Source organism: Pan paniscus, chromosome 4, assembly GCF_029289425.2.
Source record: "Pan paniscus chromosome 4, NHGRI_mPanPan1-v2.0_pri, whole genome shotgun sequence".
Classification (NCBI taxonomy): Eukaryota; Metazoa; Chordata; class Mammalia; order Primates; family Hominidae; genus Pan; species Pan paniscus.
The window spans coordinates 92,288,655-92,298,352 of NC_073253.2; positions in this window are offsets into that span (position 1 = coordinate 92,288,655).

Consider the following 9,698-nt stretch of genomic DNA (forward strand, 5'->3'; position numbering starts at 1 on the left):
AATTGATATGTTCCCAATGCTCTGTGCTTGTTTACTTTTATTATTTCTCTTCATGGATGACCTCCAGTCAACTGGCCAAAGTCCAGTTGAGTTGAAATGTACTTTGGGTACCCCTGTAATTTCTGTTGTTGGCTGAGCTGAATAATCAGGACCTTGGCTTACACAAAATAAGTTTGATTCTTGCTTTCCTATTCCCATTTGTGTTTATAAAAGAAGAACCTAATGTGGTAATAAAATAGCAGTCATCAGAGTTGAACTGTTGACCAGCAGGCAGCACCAGGAGGTAATAGTTTGAAAGGAAGTCAGGGGACATACCAGAGGCCACTTCAGCATAGGAAAGACAATTTAGGGCTGTCAGTGTTTTGCTTATTAAAGTGTCATTTGTGTACAAACCAAATGTGGGAAATTGAAAGTTCTTTTGTTCAGCAGTTTCTGATGCTGTTGCTCTTCTATGTGAATGCAGCTGAAAAGATCTTTGGGTCCTACATGCAGGATTGAACATGGGCTGCCCTATGGGTTTAGTGGCTGTTTATGTCTTCATTTTTTTTCCTCAAAGACCTCTGTAATTTTTAACTTCAGCAAAATTATTGGAATATTACTATTATCACATAACAAAAGGTAACAATTTCAAGAAATTTAAATACTTGAAAGGCTATTAGGCTGGTATCAATCAGAACTAGAATTGATTTCTGGTTCAATCATTTTCCACTTAGAGAGTTGTTACTAATTCCTGTTTGCCTCAGTTTCCTCCATTTATAAAACTGAGATACTGCCTACCTACCTACCTTGCAGGGTTGTTAGCATTAAATAAAAGAACCTAGAAATTGTTTAGTATATTGCCGGGCCCAGGCAGAGTAATTATCAACTGTCATTGTTAAAACTCTCAGCTGCTTAATGAGGTGTATGGATATTAATATCTTCAGCTACAAATGGATATGAGTTTTTAAAATTGAATAAGGTATATAACTTGCCAGTTAGGAAATTACAAAAATAATTTTAGTCTAATATGCTTTTTATTTAAGCCTTAAATATGCAAAGATTTTATTTGAGAGGCATTATATTAGAAAAAATGTGCAGTTATATAGGTTTTACAACTGAAGTTAATTCTGGCTGTCACTGAATTTGGTTAATTAGAAGTAGACACAAAACAAAATCCTGACTCTTGACTAATCTGCAAAGCATATCTACTTTGCAGTAATAACATGAAGAACAGGTATATAGGAAAATACACCTGGTGCTTCATAGGTGCTCCACAAATACTCCTTTCCTTCTCTCAGTTTATTTGCCTAAGCATGCAAATGAATCAAGCATGCCTAAGTCTCCATTCTAGCTAGAAAAAAAATTGTTTGCAACTTATGCATTAGATGGCATGATGGAGAGAAATTGGCCAAATACTTTAGGACCTGGGATTATTAGTGCTACAAGGAAAACTTCTTCCACATGACCTAGTCTAAATTTCCTCCTTTTACAGATTAAGGGCATTAGAAGTTATGCTTGAGCTAAAATCCCACATGATATAACATTATATGTTAAATTTGTATATGTTTTTAGATTAGACACAGTTTATATGCATCATTTTTGAGACAAATGATGTGCAATTGCCTGCAGGATACTGCTTCTTTGGAGAAGAGAGTATTTGAGTTTGCTGTTGAAAGAGGTGTTTCATTAATGTTGAGTGCAGAGCTAAATTAAACTATCCTAATGTTTTCACTTTTACATTTAATGATGCTGTGAATGATTCAAATAACATGATCTCAAAAGAGTAGCATTTTTTTAATGTTTAAATGAAGTGAATTACATTGAAGTAATCTCTCTCAGGTAGAAGATACTAATGTCAGAAGGTTCAGACACTCTCTCACCACCAAAGGGAATCTCAGGAAGGATGGAGGGTGGTTAGCATTGGTAAAGTAACAGCTGCCATAGTGGTTGATGAGCTGGATGAAAAGAACATAAACATTAAGCTTCGCCGACTACAGGTAGAAGGTGAAAATGAACCATTTTCCTGAAGTACAGTCATGTGCCACAATGATGGTCCCATAAGGCTATAATGGAGCTGAAAAATACCCATTGCCTTGTGACATCTTGATGATCCTGACCCCGTGTAGGCCTAGGCTAATGTGTTTGGTTTTGTCTTAGTTTTTAACAAAAAAAGTTTAAAAATCAATTTTAAATATAAAACATAGAATAAGATATAAAGAAAATTATTTTGTACAGCTGTAGTGTGTGTTTAAACTATGTTATTACAAATGAATCAAAACATTTTAAAAGATTAAAAAGTTTACATCAAGGTAAGGTTAATTTATTATTGAAGAAAAAAATTCTTTTATAAGCTTAGTGTAGCCTAAGTGTACAGTGTTTATAAAGCCTACGGTAGGGTACAGTAATGTCCTAGGCCTTCACATTCACTCACTGACTCACCCAGAGCAACTTCCAATCCTGCAAACTCCATGCATGGTAAGTGTTCTACACAGCTGCGCCATTTTAAAAATCTTTTTTTACACTGTTTTTACTGTACCTTTTCTATGTTTAGATGTATTTACATGCACAAATACCATTGTGTTACAGTTGCCTATGGTATTCAGTACAGTCACATGCTATACAGGTTTGTAGCCTAGGAGCGAAGCAATAGGCTATACCATATAGCCTAGGTGTGTAGTAGGCTAAACCATCAAGATTTGTGTTGTTTGCACCATGATGAAATCAGCAAGCAATGCATGACTGTAGTTTGAAATCAGCCCAAGATAGGCCTTCAGTCCTCAGCCACAGAACCCTGGACTTTGAGAGCAGACTGACATCCTTTCCTATTTTTCTTGTTTTTCTTTTCCTTTTTTTAAAAAAAAAAAAGACAGGGTCTCACTCTGCCACCCAGGCTGGCGTGCAATGGCACGATAATGGCTCACTGCAGTCTCGACCTCCTGGGCTCAAACTATTCTCCCATCTCAGCCTCCCGAGTAGCTGAGACCACAGGTGTGTGCTACCATGCCTGGCTAACTTTTTAAAATTTTGTATAAAGACAGTGGTCTCTCTATGCTGCCCAGGCTGGTCTTGAACTCCTGAACTCAAGTGATCCTCCCACCTCAGCCTCCCAAAGTGCTGGGATTACAGGCCTGAGCCACCACGCCCAGCGTCTTTCCTATTTTTCAACAGACCCCCTTCTGTTGCCAGAAGGACAGGAACTTAAGGAAGTCTACAGGCATGGGAAAAGAGGCAATATTAAACAATTTTAAAACCATTGATTTCACTTGCTTTATGGAGGAGGCATAACCTGAATGTAGTTGGCCGTCTTCAGCCCCGCATGCATGTCTGTAGTCTCTTTTTTGCCTTGAGCAAACCTAGACTTGGAACTTAGCACCTCTTCAAGATTCCTTTCCACAAAATGCACTAAAGCCAAAGCACTGCCGAGCAATATAGGTTTTCTCCAAGGTAGTACCCAGAGGAGAGTCTACAAGGGAAGTTACTCTCACATGCTGTAACAGTGTCATCCTCACTTGTATTTCTGTTCTCCAGAGCCTCTCCTTTATGTTGCCATTTCTGGGGGATGTTTTTGTGTGCTCCTCACCCAAATTACACATACACACACACCCAGGCCTTGCTGACCTGTCACTCTTGCCCCTGGACATCCCAGTGTCTCAGCATCTACATCCAGACATGTTTGGCCAAGCACATCAAAAGCTCCACAAAACTAATGGCCTGTAGTGAGCAGCTGGCCCCAAGGTTTGGAGGCCTTTTGCTATTTGGACATGCTCCCTGGAGTCTTACCCCTTCCCACAAACAAGCAGTTTATCAACTATTTATTTCAAACAAATGTTCTTAGAAATCTTTATCTGCCTCTCTAGATTGGCAACAGATTTTTCTTCCTAACTGTGTTTTTCCAGACTAATAGAAAATTGGCTTATATCTGACCCCATCTGGACTTGGGGTGAGAGAAAGTAGCCATAAATTGAACTGGTGGAAGAGGAAAGCCAAGGCATACTTTTAAAATATTTTTATGGATGATTTATTCAACAAATATTGTGATCTGTCCACTATGCATCAGGCCCTGAGCTCGGTGGGTACCCGAGACTTGACTCTAATGTGAGTAGCTGGCTCAGGCCGGGAAATTGCCACCTGGGTTTTATAAACACAGCCTGCGTGGTGGGTGGTAGACAGTCAAGGGCATTGGGGTTCATGTGGAACAGAAGTGAAGGGTGTTGCCAGGGGAGGTTTCAAGCTATGAAACTGGTGGTGTTAAAGCCTGTTTCAATGGCAACACACCATCTTGAGCAGGGCAGGTCTGGGGGACACGCATTCCTCAGCCAGGAGTCTCCCTCTGTTCGTTGGAGTGTGCAGAGGAATGTGAGAAGTGGAGACCTCTCACCACTGCTTAAGTACCAAGTTGAATGCCCTGTGTCGCTGATTGGGAACCAGAGGCGCTTTTGATCCGCACTGAGTAACCACACAGGTATACATTCCTGCGGGTGTTCCAAGTGAATGAGAGAAGGTGGGAAATTAATTGCCTGTTTCGGTTTCACTCCAGGTTTCTCCTAAATTCTAATTAGCAATAAATGAGCTTGGCTCTCCTCAACCTGAATTGCAAGAATGCTTTCTTGTCTGAGTTCCTCTGTGTGGCTAAGTAAGAATAAAGAGAGTGTTTCAAGATAGACTTGTAATGCAGGGAGTCTTGACTTAACACCTAAACTTCAGTAAAAGGAGGGTCTGGCTGCCTGGAGTGGAAAGCCCCTAGGTGAAGTTCCAGAGCATAATCAATTAAATGTGCCACACAGGAAATGGCACTGTTTGTCTGATTGGCTTCTACATGACAGGCACCTGCCTCAGTTATTTCAATGACTGCCCTCTAGCCTCAGTAATCAGGGCACGAATTCTGATCTTTGACCTCTCCAGGGTCCTTGCCTTAAGAGCAGTCTGCTCAAGTCTTTTAGAATGTGGATGGGCTGCTGCAGTTTCAGCTGGACTAGTGTGGGCTGATTGTGGGGAACTCTGGTGGCTTCTATCCTTGCCCAGTGCTCACCAGGAGTAACCAGGAACAGCTGGGGAGGCTTGTCTGTCCTCAAACGGCTTAGAATCCACACAGCGCTCATGGAAACTTCCAGACTCACACAGAAAAGAGGAGAAATTCAGATGAAATTGAAGAAATCCTGGGAAATATGCTTCTTGTGAAAGGGTGCTTTAAAAAAGTATAGTTTCAAGTGAAGTAGCCTAGAATGAAAGTTTTTCCCTTTGTAGTTTGAAAGAAATGGTTAACTCTAAAGGGTATCCTGCACCTTCCTGTAAAGGTCCTGTAAAGTGGCTGAGCTGATCTGTTGTCTGATTTAGATAGCCTAGAAATTTCCACTGGCCAGGATGACCAGGAGGGAAGTTGAGCTGTTTGAGTAAGACTGGCTCCAACAGGAGCTGTGGAAGGTGGTGCTTTCCCAGGGCAGCCGAATGCCTTCCAGGAGGAGGCAGTGCAGGCTTGGTTGGAAGCCACCCCATATCAGGGGTGAAAACACTATCCCAGGTCCCTGTAGGCAAGGAATCTTCCCTAGGGTCTGTGAGACAAGGGTACTAGCAGGGAAGGCAGAGGAGTGCTGGTCCTCAAAGGTGAGTAGACTGTTGGTTTGCCATGAAAAGTAGTTCTGAGTGGCATTACCCTAGTGTACAAAAGAGAACTGCAGCTCAGCCTGAGCCTTATAACTGCTCCAGGAACATTTCCTATTTCACTCCTTTCTAGACCAGTTCTGCAAGTAATTGGCAGAAAAACATAGAATGTGCATTTCAGACCAGAGTCACCTAATAAGAGGGATGAGTATTTGAGAGTATTAGGCACTGGAGTTTGTGGAGAAGGCAATTTGGCAAATATTCCCTGTGGGATTTTCTGCAGCTCTTGTCTCCACAAGTGTTTGTTCACGGTGATGACATTTAAAACAGGTGCTTCATGTCTTAGAATTCCAAGCTTGGTGATGCTCCATACATACCTATGGCCCAACTGTGTAGACCATTTTGGGGGAGAGGAAGCATCCCTGGGGGTAAGAGGAGATACTTTATGCAGGTCAGCCAATGGCTGGGATGGGGTAGAGGAAAGCAGGTTGATTAAGGGAATGGAATAGATGGATGGATAGATAGATAGATAGATAGATAGATAGATAGATAGATAGATGGTTTTGTGTGTGTGTGTGAATGTGGGAAGAGAGGGAAAGAATAGGGACAGATATTTCAGGAGCTGCTGGATAGAGGAAGGAGGAAAGGAATATTTAAAAGACATGTTTAAGAAATTTAGCCAAATAGTATATGTGGCACCTCTTTTTCAATCAACACAGACCATCAGGAAAGATCTACTTTGCTCTTCAGTAGTCAGGACTGCTCCGGCAGCCAGAGCACATTCTAAGCACAACACAAAATGCAGACAAGAATGACAAACTCACCCCTGCTGTGGGAATTGTGACCCTGCTTCTGCTACTGCTCTTAGTAGTAAAACTCTTCTTACTGAAAAGAAACTCCTGTTTGGTGTATTTATCTCACTTACGAAGACCCTGAATTTGAACATCTTCTCTGGCCATTGGGCTTTATAGAATTCCTCTCATAAATGCAGAAGCTGTAATCTGGTTCATCTATCTACCAGGGAAGCTTTTTCAGGTCCGCAAACAGTAACAGAACTCAGTTTTACGTAAACAAGTTACTAAGTCAATGACTTGCCCACCTCAATCTACATGTAGTAGGTGCTCCATAATTTGTTAGATGTAGTAGGATGAAGGAAGCATTAAGGCAGAGGGTAAAGAAGGTAAACAAAGCAAGGGACTTAACACTTTAAACATTTTGTATTAGTTGAACTGTTTATAGCTAGTATGTGCTGCTTTCATAATTTAAGAAAAAGGAGGGCCGAGCGTGGTGGCCGACGCCTGTAATCCCAGCACTTTGGGAGGCTGAGGCGGGCAGATCATCTGAGGTCAGGAGTTCAAGAACAGCCTGGCCAACATTGTGAAACCCTGTCTCTACTAGAAATACAAAAAATTAGCTGAGCGTGGTGGCAGATGCCTGTAATCCCAGCTACTCGGAAGGCTGAGGCAGGAGAATAGGTTGAACCCAGGAGGCAGAGATAATAATGAGCCAACATCGCACCATTGCACTCCAGCCTGGGCAACAAAAAGCGAAACTCCATCTCAAAAAAAAGAAAAAGGAAAGTTCATGATCAATAAACAAACATTTATTATCTTTCAAATTTCACTGTAGAAAATATTCAAAATGTAATTAGAGAGTGATGTCGGTGAGAATGGCAGAGTAAGAATCTCTGGAAGTTCACTCTTCCATAAAAAAGCAAGGAAAAATCTGGCAAAAATTGTGAGAACCATTTTTTCCAGAAATCTAGAAATTAACCAAAGGCTTGCAACAACACAGGGAGTGTTAAGAGAAACAGTGGAATCTCAGAATGATGAGCTTTGTGGCATTTTAACTTAGCCTAGACCCACTCCCTGCGATCCAGCTCAGTAGCAGTCTTGAAAAATAATAGCCTGCATTCCTGGTACTGGAGAAAACAGAATTGTCATGATTGGACCCATCTGGTGGTTCCTTGCAAGACACCATTCTATGGTGCTGTCCTTACTTGACCTTACTTGAGCTTACTCAGTTCTAAAGCCTCTGGGAGGAGAAGAAAGGGTGTTTGTTGAGCGTTACTGCCACCACATGTTGATGGAGAATGAAATGACTGTTAGTGTAGTTTTTGCCACTGTCTTCATTCATTCTAAGGCACTAGCAGTTTTACCCATCATTACTTTTTCACGATCAGTACAAATGTCGATAGAGTCATTAAAAAGACAAATAGTGTCTTAATATTGCTAGGAAAATAGTTTTGAGCCCAGCTTCTCTCTGAAAGAGTCTTGGCTACCTGCAGAGGTCCATGAACCACTGCTGCACTAGAATAGAAATACCTGTTGCATGTTGTCATCAAATACGTAGAAAAGTGAATCAGTAATGAAGGGAGACAAACAAAGGAGGAAGAAGGAAAGGAAGGAGAGAGATCTCACTGAGAAAATGTAACAATCTCAACATTCTCCTCATTCCTTTGCCCTGCCGTCCTGATCATGGACAGGATGCTTTTGCTGGAAACCTCTGAATGATGTACTAGGTCTACATGCCAAACACTGCCTCAACACCCCTTTGGTACATAGAGAACTTGGCACATAGAATTGTGGATGGGTTATGTGACTGAACCAGGGATGAAAACCTGGTACAGGGGAAAGAAACATCACAGTTTGAGCTGAGCCAATAAATTTTGCAAATGTCATGACATTGGCTTATGGAGGGACTTGATGCATTAATTCAAAGGTGCTACAGGGGCTGGATTTATGAAGCTGACTTGTTAGGTGCCCTCTGAGGCTGTGCTAGGGTGAGGCAATGCTGGATTGTCTGAGACTTTCCTAGTTTTACCACCGAAAGTCCTGCATTCCAGGAACTCCTCTCAGTCCCAGGCAAACTGAATGGTTGGTCATCCTACAAAGGCACCATTGTGAGTAGCTACATACAACCATGCAGAAATAGACAAGTGAAGCAGACACATATAAGCAGAGATGTAAGATTATGAGCCAAATCTAGAGTTAATGAGAGCATCTACCTTGATTCCTGATGATTTTCTCTTCCTTCATTTGCCCACCCATTCCTCCATTTATTGGACCAAAGCTTATTGAGTATTCACTTGTGCCAGGCAATTTGGTAGGAACAGGAATGGCCTTGAGGCCTAGGTATACTTCCTGTTCTTGAATTTTTCAGGATTCCTGAAGCTCTTCCCATAAAACCCATTTTTCCATTCAATGGGCTCCTATTCCTTACAAACAAAAATACTTGTCCCTAAATACTTATCTGTTAAAATGATGAAGGAGATAGGAAAGAAGGCCAGAGGAGGATGTTTCAGCTTAAAAATCCCACAACTCTTTGAATCAGTGCATAAAGAACTCTTGTTTATGGCATGTGTCAACCTGTGTCCTCCTGTGGGATCCAGTTTGGGAACAGTGATATACATGATCTTAATGGCTGGAAACAGGAGGATTAAGCAGACACTTTTAGGCATGGTCACAACCCACTAGCTTGATTTCACATCTTTCTGATGTGACAGGGCCCGTAGTTGGAAGACTTACTAAACCTCAGTGAAGAGTGCATGTCCTTAGTGGATTATCTAGCAGCTCTAAATTTGTTTGACAAAGACTCCAAAACCAATTACACACAGAAGCATTCCCAGAGAGTAGAAACAGTTTGCCTTTCTTCTATTTTACTCAGACACATCTTGGATTCATTTCTATTTCTGATTGTTTAGAATTACAATGTGGTAGGCAAAATAATCCCTCCTCCCTCAAAGATGTCCATGTCCTAATCCCTGGAACCTATGAATTTGCTACCTGACATGGCAAAAGACAATGAAGTTTGCAGATAAAACAGGGAGATTATCATAGGTTATTCAGTTGGGCCCAGTGGGTCACAAGGGTCCTTGAAAGTGGAAGATGGAGGTAGAAAAGATCAGAGTGATGCAACCTGAGCAGGACTTCAAGAGCTTTTGCTGTCTTGGAAGATGGAGGAAGGGGACCACTAGCCAAGGAATGCAGCAGCCTCTAGAAGAGGGAAAAAGCAGGGAAGGGGTCCTATCCAGCACCTACAGAAAGATATACAGCACAATGCCTTGATTTTAGCCCAGTAAGATCCATGGCAGACTTCTGACCTACAGAACTATAAGATAA